This window comes from Stigmatopora nigra, chromosome 16 (assembly GCF_051989575.1).
Source record: "Stigmatopora nigra isolate UIUO_SnigA chromosome 16, RoL_Snig_1.1, whole genome shotgun sequence".
Taxonomy (NCBI): Eukaryota; Metazoa; Chordata; class Actinopteri; order Syngnathiformes; family Syngnathidae; genus Stigmatopora; species Stigmatopora nigra.
The window spans coordinates 1,360,228-1,378,106 of NC_135523.1; the positions used below are offsets into that span (position 1 = coordinate 1,360,228).

Consider the following 17,879-nt stretch of genomic DNA (forward strand, 5'->3'; position numbering starts at 1 on the left):
ATTTTTAGAGGATTTTAGTCATCTAGGGTGTCAATGTGGGCGAGGATAGACCGGGACCACTAATTAATTATTTTAAGGCTTCCTAATATTTTTCTTTATTTTTCAGATATACAAATAATTTTGACTGATTTTTCCCTTCAAATGATAATTTTTGTGGATTTTTTTAAACAATAAAAGCTTTGTTAAAAATTCTACAAATTATTAAAAAACATAAAATATGCCTGTTTAAATATATTTACAATCTTTCTTTGAATTAAAGCCCAAAAAGAACCACTTTACAGAATGTGTATATTTTATAAACATAAAATACAGAATATTTCCTTTTTTATCCTTATTTTTAAATCCATATTTACATATTTTAAATCTATTTTCCCCTTTCAATGCCAAGAAATAGAAAAGGATAATAAATGATATTTTTCCCTTTATAATACATTATTTTTAAATATTTCGAAAATTCTCCAAAATATTTTACCTCTTTTCACACAATAAAAAATCTTCATATTGAACCATATTAATTTTCAGAAAAGCCCTCGGACTACTCCACGAAAATAAGATGCACCCCGCCCCCTTATTTCTCCGATCCGTCCCCGATAAGCCGACTTCCTCAAGGTTGATCTTCCGTCTCTTTACTTGTCTCAAAAAACCGGCACCTCCGCCACTTCCTGACAACAAAAGTCAAGACGTTTAATTCTGGCATCCCGTAATTCCCCGAGAGACTCTTCCAGCTGCCGCCCGCCGCTACTTTTGTATCGCGGCCAGCCAGCCTCGCCGGATGCTCTTCCGACAAATGTCAACGGCCTCCCTTCATTTAATAGCCCGAGAGGCTTTTGATTTGTTTATTTATTTAATTACTTTTGGTCCTTCAAGCTAGGTTATTCCAAGGAGTTTTTACCGTGAACGGACGCCGGTCTTTTAGTCACCGGTCAAATGTACTTAGATATTAGACTGTACTTAGATATCAGACTGTACTTAGATATGAAACAGTACTTAGATATGAAACAATACTTAGATATGAAACAGTACTTAGATATTAAACTTTTTTAGATATTAAACAGTACTTAGATATTAAACTTTTTTAGATATTAAACTCTCTTAGATATTAAACTGTCTCATGAATATAATTTTAAGAGCTGGTTTCAAAAGAAACCATTTGACCGGAGACCAAAAGACCGGAGACCAAAAGACCGGAGACCAAAAGACCGGAGACCAAAAGACCGGAGACCAAAAGACCGGAGACCAAAAGACCGGAGACCAAAAGACCGGAGACCAAAAGACCGGAGACCAAAAGACCGGAGACCAAAAGACCGGAGACCAAAAGACCGGAGACCAAAAGACCGGAGACCAAAAGACCGGAGACCAAAAGACAGAAGACCAAAAGACCGGAGACCAAAAGACCAGAGACCAAAAGACCGGAGACCAAAAGACCGGAGACCAAAAGACCGGAGACCAAAAGACCGGAGACCAAAAGACCGGAGACCAAAAGACCGGAGACCAAAAGACAGAAGACCAAAAGACCGGAGACCAAAAGACCAGAGACCAAAAGACCGGAGACCAAAAGACCGGAGACCAAACGTCCGAGCTCTGCTTTAACTTGGGAACCCTTTCAAAATACGAAAAACTCCGAGGGACTAAATAACACATTTAAATTTCCAAGTGACTTCCTATAGATTTTGGGTAACTGCTAGATTTTGGGCCATTGTGAGGTCACTTCCTTCCCATTTCCAAACAAACTTTACTTCTAAAGATGGGATAAATACCCGTTCTTGCCATTAAAAACACTCTTAAGTCTTTACGCCATCTGGGAATGGCACAAACTTGTTTTTTCCCCCGCCCAAAAACAACTTCCTGACGACAGGGTTTTGTCTCCAAAATATACACGTGAAGTAAACCTCGGCGGCGTCGCGAATTTGCCGATAATTACGAGCTTTTCAGCCGCCGGCAGCCATTGATTCGGTATTAATATCCTCTTAAAGGATAGTGACGAGTATGAAAGCCTTTTTTCCTACCACGCCGACTCATCCATCCGCTGGAAAGACGGCGCGTTTGGGCTAATTTGACGAGGCGGCGCCGTAACCGGCATTCACCTGTTGGAAGGCGCCGTCAAAGGCAAGCGGAATCGATAAAAATCACGTTGTGTTTGATGGCGTTTTACTTTGTACGCCGACTTCGCTTCAAACTGGTAAGCAACGAGTTGATTAGGGGTCACTTTCTGTCCATTTTAAGGTATTTCAATGTTACTTGTTGGAGATTTTGGATCATTTCGGGGAAATTCTTGACGTTGTCAGTGCCTGTTGACCCCAATGCGTATTTTGCGATACATTTGGTAACAATGGTGGTCATTTTCTGGGTGCTCGGACGTTTGGTCGCCGGTCTTTTGGTGACAGAGAGCTTACTGTTGAAACCAGCTCTCAAAATTATATTCATGAGAGAGTTTAATATCTAAGGGAGAGTTTAATATCTAAGAGAGAGTTTAATATCTAAGGGAGAGTTTAATATCTAAGAGAGAGTTTAATATCTAAGTACTGTTTAATATTCAAGTTCTGTTTAACATCCAAGTACTGTTTAATATCTAAGTACTGTTTAATATCTTAGTACTGTTTAATATCTTAGTACTGTTTAATATCTAAGTACTGTTGAAAACATTAGATATTTAGATATTAAACTCATGAATATAATTTTAGTTTCAACAGTACTTAGATATTAAACATTACTTAGTACTTGGATATTAAACAGCACTTGGATATTAAACAGTACTTAAATATTAAATAGTAATTAGATATTAAACAGTACCTAGATATTAAACAGTACCTAGATATTAAACTGTACTTGGATATTAAAGTGTACTTGGATATTAAAGAGTACTTGGATATTAAAGAGTACTTGGATATTAAAGAGTACTTGGATATTAAAGAGTACTTAGATATTAAAGAGTACTTAGATATAAATTCTCTGTCACCATTTGACCAGCGACCAAAAGACCGGCGACCAAACGTCCGGTCACACATTCTCTGTACATTTGAGATCATTTACAGTTGTTTTTTTGGGCATTTCCTGAAAACAGCCTATTCACTAAGCGACTATTTCTCCATTTTTGCTCAGATTAAATGTCTCCATCGCAGTAATTTTATGAGTCGGAAAAGAGGGTGTGGCTTGTGCTTCTCTCCCGCGACTTCTTTATCTTTCTTTTTATCCGTTTGGCGACTGACACGTCTTACCGCCGCGTGGCTCTTGCCGTATATATACGAAATTAGCATTTCAAAGCATGCACGGTGTCAATATACATCTCATTAGGGGGTCTCTGTAGTAAAAACATAACATATTAAAATTCCTTCATTAACATAGGTAGGATTCTTGCTGACATTTTTTTTAAAGAAAGCAGAGAACTGGGGTTGTCAAGTTCGTTTTCGGGTTTTATGGTTTCATTCGAAGGACTGAATTTATCGATTAATGTACCCAAATTCTCATTTTAAGCATTTTAATAGCTAATAATCTTTTTTGTTGTTCTTTTTCTAATCAGTTTACGTTTTTTGATATAAAAAAGTGGAACACAAACCATTTTTTGGTACACTTGTGCCATGTTTTAAGGCCTCCTTCTCATTGGACCAATTGACTCGTCTCACATAACCCACTTTAACGTAAACAGCGTATGGTAATTTTGTTTTTCATCAAAAACGACGCCGTCTCGCTCCCGGGTTTTGATTTTATTTGACACGTGGCGGAGATTTTGCCGTCTTTTTGTCATTTTCAACGTCAACGAAAGCTTTTGTCGTCTCAGGAATCGTCACGAGAAAACGGGTCACAACTGTCGCGCTAAGGAGTCGTCAATATTTGTTATTTTCTGCCTGCGCGGTAACGACGTCTTCATTAAAATTCAAGACTCCTTCGTGGGACGGGTCGTGTCCTATTTACATTTTTAGGGAAGACGGCAAATTCGTCAAAGCCCAGAGGACGGAAAAGCCTTAAAATTGACGTTAAAGCCATTTTTACTGAATTTCATTGGCCAAGGCAAAAACTTGTGGTAGGGAAAAGTACTCTTAAAAGTACAGAATGCAGTTTTAATCCCGTTTTTTTTATTGGTCAGGAAGCTAGAATCAATTACAAGATGTTTTTAATCTTTTTATTTGGGGCTAGTTATTAGTTTTTAAATCATTTACGGCAGGGTAGTCAGGCTTGGGTTGTGGGTCATTTTAGATATAATATTTAATTTTTTTTTTTTATAAATGGATTTAAAAAACTGGATTAAAAGCCATGAATATTCAGTTTTTTATAGATCTAAAAAAATGTTTATTTTAGCATTTTTTTAGATATATTTTTAGATTATACAAAATTATTTTGACCTAAAAAATCTGAAAAATGGATTAAAAAAATAGATATAATATTTATATTAATTTTAATAAATGGATTAAAGAATTGGATTAAAAACCTTGAATATTATTTTTTTCTAGATCTAAAACAATGTTTATTTTAGCTTTTATATATTTTTAGATTTTACAAAATTATTTTTTAACTAAAAACACAGAAAAAAATGGATAAAAAATTACAATTTTGGATTTAAAAGGGAGAAATAAGGAAATATAATACACATCAATATCTATAATTTAATTTGATCCTAAAACAGAAAGTTGTCCCTCATTATTTACTTTCCCGGGCCACAAAAAATGATGCAAAGGGGGCCAGGTTTGGCCCCCAGGCCACCACTTTGACACCCTAATTCACAGTAATACCTCATTTATCAAAACCTGTAAATAGCCACCATTTTTCCTACACTATCCACTTTTCATAAATATTTGGCCTTGTCACAATATTTTTATTTCTTATTTATGGTCTATAGTTTACTTTATTGTCCATTCAATATTTTATGTAAGCTATTAAATGTAAATTCAGGCATGAAAAGGTTAAAGTGTCCGTTAATGGAAGGCAGTAAGTCGCTAGACTTTTTAGTCACCAGAGACTTTCAGCCTTGTAACCTCCGGCGCCCCCTATTGACCTCCCACCGGGCGCCGTTCGCCTCACGCGGGGAAGACGTCCTGATTGGTCGGACGCCTCTCGTTGGCTGCCGGGGGAGGGGGTTCAACGGCGGGGCAGGGCTCATCGGAGGGGCTTGTACGCCCCGAAACGTCAGACTGGGAAAAATGTGGGTTTTACTACTCCAAAACAGTCTTTTACCAATTTTTTAAAATTATTTTAGGGTTTGTTTATAACATTAAGACCGGTTAAAACCAGTAAAACATATTTTATAAAGTAAAAAGTATCAGTTTTGAGCAAAAAGGCAATACTGGTTACTGTTTTTGCCTTTAAAATAAATCCTTAAAAAGTTATTATTTTTCAATGATTCAAAAATTAAATGGAATATTTTCTATATTTACGGTTTTTCTTTTATCCTCCCCGAAAAACGGCAGCCGTCAAAAAACCCGACAAAGGCGACAAATTACAGCTGAATTGGGGCAACATTCCCATTTGAAGTCACTGGAGACATGTGAGAAACCACCCGAATAATTACAAGAATCGTGGCAGGCATCTAATGAGAGATCCGCTAACGAGCTTTGTTTATTCTTATCGTTTGCCTGACTGAAAGTGTCTGCCCCCATCCCCTCCAAAAAAAAAAAAGGGAATCTTCTGTATCTCTGTGTCGGTGTTTGTATTGTTTTAAAGGAGCAGAAATGGATGGCACTTAAACAGTAAAATCTCCCATAAGGATGGTGGAAGAGCTCCTTTGTTGATATCCACTTAATGTGATGATAAAATGCTGCAAAGCTTGAATTGTGGGTTTGAAGTCCAAAAGCCATTTATTTTCCAATAAATAAATTGCAGTAGTAGTCATAGTAGTAGTAGCAGTAATAGTAATAGTTCCAGAAGTAGTAGTTGTGGTAGTGGTAGTAGTAGCAGAAGTAGTAGTAGTGGTAGTAGTTGTAGTAGCAGAAGTAGTAGTAGCAGTAATAGTAATAGTAGCAGTAGTAGTAGTCGTAGTAGTAGAAGTAGTAGTAGCAGAAGTAGTAGTAGCAGAAGTAGTAGTAGCAGTAATAGTAATTGTAGCAGTAGTGGTAGTAGTTGTGGTCGTAGCAGTAATAGAAATAGTAATAGTAGTAATAGAATTAGTAGTAGTAGTTGTGGTAGCAGTAGTAATAGAAATAGAAATAGTAATAGTAGTAGAAAAATAAATAGTAGCAGTAGTAGTGGTAGTAGTAGTAGTAAAAGAAATAGTAGCAGTAGTAGTAATAGAAATAGTAGCAGGAGTAGTAATAGAAATATTAGCAGTAGTAGTGATATTGGTAGTAGTAGTAATAGCAGCAGTAGTAGTGGTATTGATAGTGGTAGTGGTAGTAGTAGTAGTAGTAGTAGTAGTAGAAGAGTGGCAGTGGCAGTAGAAGAGTAGCAGTGGCAGTAGTAGTAGTAGTAGTAGTAGTGGTAGTAGTACCAGTAAAAAATACATGTGCATGTTTGGACAAATCTTAATGTCCCTAAAGAATGACCAATCAGAAAAAACATTCAACTCCCAAATCGACGAATCGTGGCAGCTGATTTGATCCTCTGACTAAAACGAATAAAGAATGACTTTGACAGTCCCGAGTCTGGATTGTTTCTTGTCCGTCACAAAAGCATTGGTGTTTTACAAGAGCGCAGAGTTCTGAATTTGTATGGTTAACACCACCCCAGGTCCTTTTCAACGTTGCAGACTCGGACTGCAATCCAAACTCGTAAATCTTGGCCCAAAAAGCCTCGTAATAATACTTTCTGGGTCTTGGAAAGCTTTGGCTATGCAGACAACGTCGTCTCGATACATAAAACTCCCCAAAAAAAAAAACACAGCTGCGTTTCACAAAGGAAAAATGGAGCCAGAAAAGTGTCCACCCAGAACATATTTCAAAAACCAATTAAAGCAAAGGAAGGCAGGCAGATGGAGGAGTCTTTCAAGGAAATCCGACTTATGGCGTGCTAGCTTTTGGCCAATAGGGGGAGACTATGAATCTCATTTTTTAAGTCTTTTCTGCTTGGGTTATATACCTGTCCACTTTTCTCGTATTTTAAGTTTTTTAATCATTTCAAATTGCATATAACAACTTTTGTACAGGATTTTTTTCATGTTTTTCTGTAAAAACGAACTAGTTTTTCCCCATTTCGACTCTAATCCGGATTGTACCGCTCACTGATAGCAAGCAAAAACGTCATTGTCGATTACTAACGTTGATAAACAATGATATGAGTATATTCCGCCATTTTTACTATATAAATATAGCATGTCAGCAAGCAATGTACCCATACAGTCAAGCTGTCCGCTTCTACAGAATCGTTGTTGGATTGGACTATTTACTGGAAGATAGGACTGACCTTTACCCCAGAATGCAGACCTGGAAGGACGCTTAAGAAATTACTAATGTAGCATGATGGCTAACCAACAACCTTCATGATTACTCGCATATTAAATTAATCAGATGCCCCCCTGTATTATTTTATAATTATTTAAAGTATAATTATTGATGTACCTAACAATTTTAAATTTAGTGCATCCTGATTGGACACCCTGTCCACTTTGTGGAACATTTTAAATCAGTATTTGGCACGTTTGTACAGTTTTTTAATCACTTAATAAGGGTAATTGCAATCATTAATAAGGGTAGCAATTGGCTAAGTTGACATTTATTAATTTAGCAAAATTCTACAGTAGTTGACCATGCAAAATAAACTCCAAATACTCCTAAAAAGTGCCACCAAAACGCTGACAGGTAGTATTTCAAAGCTAATTGAAGCTATTTAGCCATTTTTATCTCCCAAAAGCGATTACAAGGACACTCTTCCCTAATCCGTTGACTTTTTAAAACATCCCTTTAAGACGAATGTTTATTACCGCTAATCCTCAAACGTGATGTACGCAAGAGAGTCAATCCGGCCAGCTTTCGGCGTCCAATCGCCGTCATCTATCCTAGTTTTAAATGAATCTTCTCCTGGCCGATAGGTGTCAGGAAATGTTTTCACCTCCATAAAGTATTTGCGGCGTTACTGACAACTTCTTAGCGACCCATCAAGGCCACGTCCGGGTGAGCTGTCAACGCCGCGTAAGGGATGTCGTTGTAATCTCTTTACGGCCATGTGGCTACTTTAGCGGAAATGGCTTAACGGGTCGTACTGAAAATGAGAGGGGCCCTGATTTATCGTCGGCTCGAATGGTCGCACTTTGCGTCGTCAATGTTCCGGTCCTAAAAAAGCGGGTGACGGTCGTTTGTCAGGTTGTCGTGGATAGCGCTTCAGTTCAGGGAGAAGTGGGAGTGGCTTAATTCTGTGGTGCTTTGTGTTAAGAGTTGGTAGGGAGTCGGGTTCAATCGAGGGCTTTTGTCAGGGTGAGGTAAAATGCGGGTGTCGGATTTTTTAGGGGCCTAAAGGACAATAAACTGTGGCCTATCGTTGGAAATAATTAGAAAATATGCTATATGCTTATATTCCAATGTGTTTTATAGGGCAGGAAATTTGTTAATTGTCTTATTTGATCCATGTGATGATTATTTTTGTCAAAAAATACGCAAAATTGAAAGATCTGATCCAATACAAGAGTCCAAGAGTCACTTTTAGAACTATTATGCTTTTTGGCTTCAATAAATACAAATATATAGTAGTCATATTAAATTGACTGAATTAAAAGCACTGTCCCAAAATGGCGGCTATTTACAGGTCTTGATAAAAGAGGTATTAGCATAAATCACAAATGGCGGCCAACAAAAATATACCCACAAAAAACCCTCAATTTATTACATTGGATTGTTGTTTTATGTAAAAAAAAATTGACCTCAACTTTCTGGTACTTCTGGTTTTAAGTAACAGGCGCCCTCTGGTGTTAAGAATTCAACAGACTGTAGACTCAATTCAAGCTTCTTATGTGTATAGTGCTTAATTCTATTTCACCATCTGTTTTGGGCCAAGAAATTATTAGATTGGATAACTTTATTCATCCTGCATTTAAAAAAAAAATGTTATGGGCCACGGCTTCCCCCTCAGGCCCTAGTTTGGACACCCCCACGCCGACCTGTCCATCCATTTGGCACATTTCATCCCGGCGGGGGACGGAAGTTTCCAAAAATCCGTAATAAGCATGCCAATTTCATTAAAAGCAGTACGACAGAGGCTTTTTGTAGCTTTAAAATAGATGTGTAGCTAGCGCGGTGGACTCAGCGGACCCCTTACCGTTCCCCTAACGGCCCGACGGACCGGCTGTCACGAGCCCGAGAAACGATCCCCCGAGGGGGGGGTTAAGGAGCCACGATAATAAGACAGAAGTGTGCCTAAATATCGAGCTGGAGCGGCGGGGGGGCCGACAGAGTGTCAGATATGAACGCCGGCTAATGTATTTGTTCATAAGAGAACACATTAGGACGGACACGGCACCCCCGGGGTTTTTTTTGAGTAATGGACGCCGGCTGGAAATGTGCAGCACTTGCTTTGGTCGTCTGGCGAATCAGATTTGAGGAAAGTTGAAGGGCTTGAAAGCATTTTTTTTGGTATAAACGGGAAATGAAATGATTTTAATATGCTACAGATTAAAAATAAAACAATAATAAACCCTAAAATGGTATTTTATACTCTAAAACATGAGTTGTGTTGTAGTTAGGGTTATATTGGTTATGTCGGTTACCGGGCAGAAAAATCACAATGCTTACTAATAAAGGATTTTTGACATACGATTTTTATCAAAATAAGTCTTAACAATGCTCATATTTTTAGACCAGCAAAACTAATACAAAGTATAGTCCTAAGTACTCGTAAAGTACTAATGCAAACCTACTATAACCAGTAAATGATTTATTTCTTTCTTTGTATTAAAGTCAAGAAATGCTTTGTTTATGATAATCAAACCAGGATTTGGCTGTCATTAGTTTTTAAAGATATATGTTTTAAAATGAATATGTTTGCCTAGAACAAGGTATTCAGACTCGGGTGTGTTTGCGAGAAGTTTTATGTTAACCCGACTATTTTAGATATAATATTTAGATTTTTTTTTAAATAAATGGATTAAAAGAACTGTATTAAAAGCCCTGAATATTCCTTTTTTATAGATCTAAAACAATGTTTAATTTTGAATTTTTTTATATATATATTTAGATTTGACAAAATTATTTTTGAACTAAAAACACTTGTTTTAAATAAATGGATTAAAAGAACTGGATTAAAAGCCCTGAATGTTCAGTTTTTATAGATCTAAAACAATGTATATTTTTGCTTTTTTTGTTGTGTATTTTTAGATTTTACAAAAGGATTTTTGAACTAAAAAATGGAATAAAAATATATTAAAAACAGCTACAATTAACATTGTTTCAGATCTATAAAAAACTGAATATTCAGGCCTGTTAATCCAGTTATTTTAACGAATTTATAAAAAAATAAATCTAAATATTATATCTAAAATAGTCCAGCCCACCTGAAATCAAGTTGACATTAACGCGGCTCGCGAACCAACCCGAGTCTGACAAACCCTACCCTATTGGGCCACTTCTCGGCCCTCGGTTCGTATGTTGGACACCCCTGAATGTAAAAATCTGGTTTTTCAGCACCGATATCGAAACAATAAAATAATTATGTACATAGAGTACGAATTAGCTACAAAGTAGAACCAGTTGGACCGCCTCGGACCCCCTAACGGGCCACTTCCCGGCCCTCGGCTTGTATGTTGGACACCCCTGGATATAGATGCATGTCGTGGTGACAAAACGGCAATACCCAAGGGAGGCGTTCATCCATCAGCACGATGCCCTTGCGCTACATTCCTATTAAACGCTGTCAGGTGGGCCGGGCTCGTTTTTGCATCATCCTAATGGTGTCATTTTTGAACTTCATCAGAGTAATTGCCGCAATTTGTCAGTCCCGATGGAGAGCGCCAAATGTGGCCGGAGGACGTAACGTCGGCCTCCAGACATGCCGTAAAAAAAGGGAAAAATAACGGGGATGTGTAGCACCTGGCAGTTTACGATAAAAAACATACAAAGCCAATGTGAAGGCTGATAAAGTACTGGTGGTGAGGCGACCAATCGTGGTGGGGCTGGTAAATGACATGGGTTTTTTGAGGGAAAATAGCAATTGGATTGGACTTTTTTTTAATGAAAATGAGTTCATTAATGGCGGATGCTATTTTGTTGTGTATTTTAATCTTAAAGTTGAGTCAATATCTCGGATAAAACCTAAAATGGAATTTTTTACTGGGTTTTGACAAAAAAACTGCAAAAATGTCATTATTTTTTACAAAACCCCCCCAAAAAATCCTCCAAAATAAACAAAAAATGACTTGGAATGAACAAGGAATGGATTGTGATTGAGAATAATATTAAAATATTTTTTTACTGGGTTTCGACAAAGAAAACCTGCAAAAAAGTCAATATTTTCTACAAAAACAAAACAAAAATCCCCCAAAATAGACAAAAACCAACTTGGAATGAACAAGAACTGACTTGTGATTGATGATATTATTAAAAATTGTATCTACTTGACAAAAAATGCCAAAAAAATAATACAAAATTAAATTAAATAGTTAAAAAACAAAGTAAATGAAGATATCAGGAAATATATCTTAACATAAATCAAGAGTTTTAGCCCAAAAGTGGCAATAAATGACCCACAAATTAGACAAAAAGCATATATTATAACAAATTTTGTCACAATAACAGGAAAAGATTACGAATAAGAACTCTAACAACAATAAAAAAATGATATTCCAAAGTAGCCTTCAAGTTATTTAAGGACAGCAAATCCACAAGAGCTCCAAATCCAAATCGACAAAAACAACAGATTAAAAGCCAAAATCAAAGTAACAGGAAGGAAGACACGGCATATTAATAAGATAGAAGACATAAATAATAATACTTTTTTTGTCAAAGCACCTTTCAAGACACCCAAGGTCACTTTTACAAAAGATACGCAATAGCAATATCATAAAAACAGGAACCAAGTCCTTAGATAATAATAGTAAAAATATATTAATGTTTTTTGGGGGTCAGATTTCCCTTTTCAAGACAAGCAAGGACACTTGATAACTTAAATTACCAAAAATCAAAGTCAATGAATGTATTACTCACCGGGAAAGATGTCTTAGTGTATACACCATCAGGAAATGTGTCCAAAACCAACAGGAAGTGAAAAGTTAGTATTTCCTTCATTGTAGTTTTTTGACATCAAGCACTGACCAGCATTGACTGACTGAGTTGACTTACAAAATAAAAGCAACGTGGGTTGGGCTGCAAGAAGCAGGTGATGCCAATCCACTGATTGCACTGGTGACACACTAGTATTGAGGGAACTTTTCCTCTCTATGAAAGCCAACATTTTGTGAAATAGTTTGAAAGTCTTATAGGATGTTATGCCTCTATATTAAATCAAAATCCATTTTTGTCATCATTACACAGCTGTGTAGAATGAAATAGGTGAAATATCATTCAACAAGGGTGCTCTTAAATGGGTCAAAATGGTCCAAAGTTTGCAGTTTGGTGGCCCATGTTTGACATAGGTCAAAATAAAAAGTCTTGAATTGGCTCTTGACAGTCTATAGCAAGCAAATTTTTGTTTTGCAAGCCTTTGGTTCAAACCTAGGTAAGAAGGTTGAAATAATTGGGGTTGGGCCACTGTGGGTGAGGAGGGGGGAGATTTTGGCTCAAGAAATCTGGCCGGGACTGTCCGAGCTGACAAACTTGAACCAACGGGGGTTGGGCTGCAAGAAGCAGGTGATGCCAATCCACTGATTGCTGTAGTGACACACTAGTATTGAGGAAAGTATTGCTCTTCATGAAAGCCCACATTTTGTGGAATAGTTTGAATTGAAAGCCTAATCTTATAGGATGTGACAACTTTATATCAAATCAAATTAAAAGCCTTTGTTGTCATCAATATAGTATCATGAAATGGGTGAAATATCATTCAACAAAAGTGCTCTTAAATGAGTCAAAATGGTCAAAGAGTCTGCACTTTGTTGAAAGTCTTGATGTTATGCCTTTATATTAAATCAAAAGTCTCTATTGTCATCATACAAAACAGGCTAAAATCCAGTCAATCCAGTCACAATACACATTCCACATTCACATATTTGCTCCGATTGTCCAAAAGAGAAAGCAATAAACACCATAAAGGGAAGAACGTGTCACTTTAAGACAAATACGGCGTGACAGGATGCCCTCAAGTGTGTAAAAAAAAGTCGGCGGGGGGTGACGGTGCACTCAAAAAGGCCATTTAGATATTAGCCACTGTCACAAAGACACTTTTGTGCTCTTAAAGAAGGATAAATTATGGATGTCGTCAAGCAGATGTTAAATCTCCGCCTTTAAAAGAGATGAAATGCACACATTTAATACTGTTAATGGACTTCCCTGGCACACCCGCACACAAATAAAATGTCAAGGGAGTTAAATCTAACCCGACAAATTGTACAACGAGGCACTTAGCGTAACAACATTTGTCTCTGGTCCGTTCGGATTTATCATCTCGTTTAATTCGGGGGACTTTCAAAGTATTTTTCCCTCGACGACAAATATAAACGAGCTTGTCTCAGATTGGTTGTCCAATCGTAGCAATTAAAAAGAATGCGGAAACTAATCAAAATGTTTACACATTTAATTTGGCTTTTATTAAAATACGGTTGAAGTCATCATAAAGCAATTTGTTGGAGATGAATTGAGCCGGATGGGCTTTTTTTTTGGCTTTTTGTTGGACTTTTATGAGATAAATGCATAATTAATAAGATTTGGTTGGTAGGAAAGATTAAAAAAATATATTAGGTGGTATAAAAAGCACGTTGACGTAATTGGATGTGAAAGTGGGACAAACCTGGACTGTGATTTCCGTTATTTTTGAGATTTTTATCTAACTTAAAGTGACGGAAAAGGGAGATAAAATATGGGAGATAAATATAAAAACCTTCCGAAGTATGGGTGCATAGAGGAATCCCGCGTATTTACCAGTTGAGTCAGAAAAATGGATGTTAGTCCAACCCGGAATCCGGGTAACATACTATGGAAATGGGAAAGAAGTATATGTAAACCCATTGAAAAGGCAGTATTCGTTATCCATTTCAGACATTTTTGATATTCCATTCACATAAAAAGTATGGGTAGGAATTCAGGGAGATGTGTTGACCATCTAGTGTGTCAAAGTGGCGACCCGGGGGCCAAATCTGGCCCGCCGCATCATTTTGTGTGGCCCGAGTGTTGACTTTGTGTTTTAGGATCAAATTAAAATGAAGAGTACAGATGACTTTTTAATCATTTTTTTCTGTGTTTTTAGTTAAAAAATATTTTGGAAAAATCTAAAAAAATATATATAAAAAATCTGAGTTAAACATTGTTTTAGATCTAAAAAAGGGAATATTCAGGGATTCTAATCCATTTATAAAAATAAGAAAATCTAAATATTATATCCCTTGATCTAATGGTAAGCACCAAAGGCAAAAGTCATGGGATGTACATTTTTTGACTGAATTAATTGTAAATAAGGAACCAGGACCCCAAAACTGTAAAGTCACTTAACTATATTTGAAACTGTATCTTTTCGGGGGCTTTTTTGGTTAAAAGATGAACCCCAAAAAGCGCAAAACAGTTTGAATTCCATTTTCTTCTTGATTTTGGCAGAATTTACCAATCTTCCAACACAACATGTCATTTTCTGAGGGAAAACCATGAATTTCTTAGAGTACAAAACAATTATCAAAGAAACTAAATGGCTAAAAAAGTGACTCTACTTTCCTAGCCAATAGCAAAATGTGATTCAATCTCTGTTTTTCTATTTGTTGGGTGAATTCTTACAAAAAGAAAGAACTACAGGTATCAGTTCAGCCAAGTCCAATTCATCCAACTCAGTCAAATACTCCGTGAGGCGATTTGTAGTACTTTAACATCCGAAAAGTGGCGTCCCGGGTCGCTATATCTACAGCATCTATTCCGAATCGCCCCTGTATAAATCCAATCGCCAAGACGAATGGTCTCTGACATTTGATTGACAGGTAAACACAAGCTCTGATGGTAGCTTTACGTTTTCTTTGGCTTTGAACCCCCCCGCCGAGCCACTTTGTCACAGAGCGAAGATGAAAAAGCAGCTGAGACAAAGACTAAATTGCTTCTCTCAATGAATCGACCAGAGATGCTTTGAGAGGAAAGGGGGAGGGGCTTTTACAGCATTAGTCACATGACCTGCCTGATGGAGAACCTGTAGGGACGGCCCATATTTCTTTTTCTGTCCACTCTGGCTTCTCTCAGCTTTTATAATAAGGTCAGCAGGGATGCAATCATAGCCAATGTGAATTTAGACCCCCCACCTATGAAAAGTTGTGAGTTCCAGGTAAATGAAAATCCTCCCCAGATCCTTCAATATGTGGAAAGAGGTCGATAATGAGGACCATCCATGGCGGTAAGCCCATAGCGGCTTCTTCTTCGGGCTGAGATTATTTTGTACTTTGAAAGCAGAAATGGGGAAGTTCATTTTTCTATCAGGAACTTTTTTAAAAGGGGGGGATAGACTCCGCCCATTACTGGGTTTATTATAGCTTAATGAATGGGTCTGGGTTCAAGAATCTTATAAGGTTTTTATTTATTTTTTATGCCTTCTGAGGCTTATCTTTGGGGATGGGGTAATGGGGAGGATGGAGTTTGGCCCCGGTGGTGGAGAAGGGAAGTGCGGCTAGAAATGTGATTGCTGTCAATCATGGTGGATGAGAATGGTTGTTAAGTGTGGGATTTTAGAGTTGATTTGAAGTAGGAGATGATGTAGTTATTTTTGCTTGTTTTTGGCAGCAGGGTTGTGCATTAGACAAACTATCTTGATTGTTTTATTGGGTAAAACTGGGTAAATGGCATTAGTGAAAAATGTATTGCATCTAAAAGCCAATGGATATATAAATTTGACAAAAACGGAGTTAGTTTTAGGAAGAACTGGTAGAGATCAGTGGTTTTAGGATCAGTATGGAGGCAAGAAAAGGGTGAATAATTGAATTAGAATTGTAATAGTATGAGAAGTGGTGCAAGGACGTTTGATCGGCAGTCTTTTGGTCCCTGGTCTATTGGTCACTGGTCTTTTGGTCCCTGGTCTTTTGGTCCCTTTTGGTCGCCAAACTTTTGGTCTCCAGTCTTTTGATGGCTGGTCTTTTGGTCCCTTTTGGTCTGCAGTCTTTTGGCCGCCGGTATTTTGGTCCCCGGTCTTTTGGTCCCTGGTCTTTTGGTCCCTGGTCTTTTGGTCCCTTTTGGTCCCTTTTGGTCGCCAATCTTTTGGTCTCCAGTCTTTTGATCGCCAGTCTTTTGGTCCCTTTTGGTCTGCGGTCTTTTGGCCGCCTGTATTTTGGTCCCCGGTCAAATGTACTTAGATATTAAGAAGTACTTTGATATTAAACTCTATCTCTTAGATATTAAACTCTCTTGTATATAATTTTGAGAGCTGATTTCAACAGTAAACTGTCACCATAAAACGTTAATTCAAATCAAAAATTGCCCCATAAACAAAAACAGATTTCTGAATGCTCGTTAATCAACAATGGCCTTTCCGTGTCAAGCGTCCTCTTTCGTGTTTAGTCCTCCCCACTAAAGAACAGAAAACATGAACTTTGCCCGTCTAGCTGCCGCTCCCTCTGCCAATTTTAACCCACCAGCCGGCCGCACAACAGGGGTCCCGCCTCCACACGCCGCCTGTCACGAGACAACGGTCCTAGCGAGGGTCACGCCATCCGTCTCCGGACGATATTTTTTCCATCCCTTCCGAAGATCGCTGAGGTGTACAAAAGCTGTTTTTTCGGCGGGGGGTCGCAACATCTGACTACGGCAATCTGGGTTGTGACAACAGGCGGAGGCCCTTGTTTTGCTCTAGAACAGGGGTGGGAAAACTACGGCTTGCGGGCCACATACGGCCTGCTAGGGCTTTTAATCCGGCCCGCTGATGTTTTCCAAATTATGTTTTTTTCCCCAAGATGGCGCCGTCACATGGAAGCCAGTGGCAGTAGCTGTGTCCACTCTTATTAGTTTTTGGTGTTTTATAGCCCCTCCCACTTTTTTAAATGACATTTTAATATTTCTTAATACATTCCTTTACTTACTTGACTTTGTACTTTATACTTTTGACTTTAATTATGAGTATGTCAATACTTTAGTCCATTTTTTCAGTTTATGTTTCATATGTACTGTTAACGGATGCACTTTTTTATATGTATCCTATCTTGTGCTGACCACGCCCATCTGTCACATTTTTAAAGTCAATATGGCCCCCCCGGGCCGTAGTTTGCCCACCACTGTGATAAACACTTTCCACAAAGGATGGGAAGCGACGCCGCAAGCTTAAATTGGCACGGTGAAAGCGTCTTAAAGCCATTCTTCGGAATACGGATGAGGAATTCAGTGGAGAGAAGTGAGTAATTGTCTTTACGCGGGAGCTCCTCCGCCGCCAATCGTCGTGGGAATGCGACCGAGCTAACGCTAAACACTAATGCCGTCTTGCTTTTGAAACAAAGCAAAGTATTTCCTTCTTTTTGTTCTTTTGCTGCTGCTTTGAACTGACGAGAACATTTGCAGCAAGTGCAAGAAAATGACTAAATCGACGGGTGGTACCAAATGACGAATACAATTGGGAAAAAAAAAAATTAAATATGGAAAGTATTTTTTACAGATGTCCTTGAAAATGACGGAATGTCTTTTCAGAAATCTTGCACTGACAAATGAAACTAATAACAAAGGTCGGATGCCCAAGTTGTACCCTCACCCCCATGTTCCCCCATAAGTCCCGCCCCTGGAACTGTTCTAAAAGTATTCCACTCCCAGTAAAGTTGCATAAAATATCAAAATATGTAAGGGATGATGTTTCAAAATGACATGGCAAAAGCTAGAACTGGAAAATGATATGTAAATATAATAAAACAAAACTAGAAACCAATAATGAAAACTTAG

General features: G+C 37.8%; 1 long non-coding RNA gene across 1 annotated transcript in view; it reads right to left on the reverse strand.

Annotated features, from left to right (window-relative positions):
* The window catches only part of LOC144209661 (uncharacterized), a 32,650-nt gene extending 20,433 nt beyond the window's left edge, over positions 1–12,217 (reverse strand). The window contains exon 1 of the long non-coding RNA XR_013329185.1: positions 12,051–12,217. This is a non-coding gene — a long non-coding RNA (uncharacterized LOC144209661). The remainder of the gene's footprint in view (positions 1–12,050) is intronic.
* Positions 12,218–17,879: the final 5,662 nt, after the last annotated feature.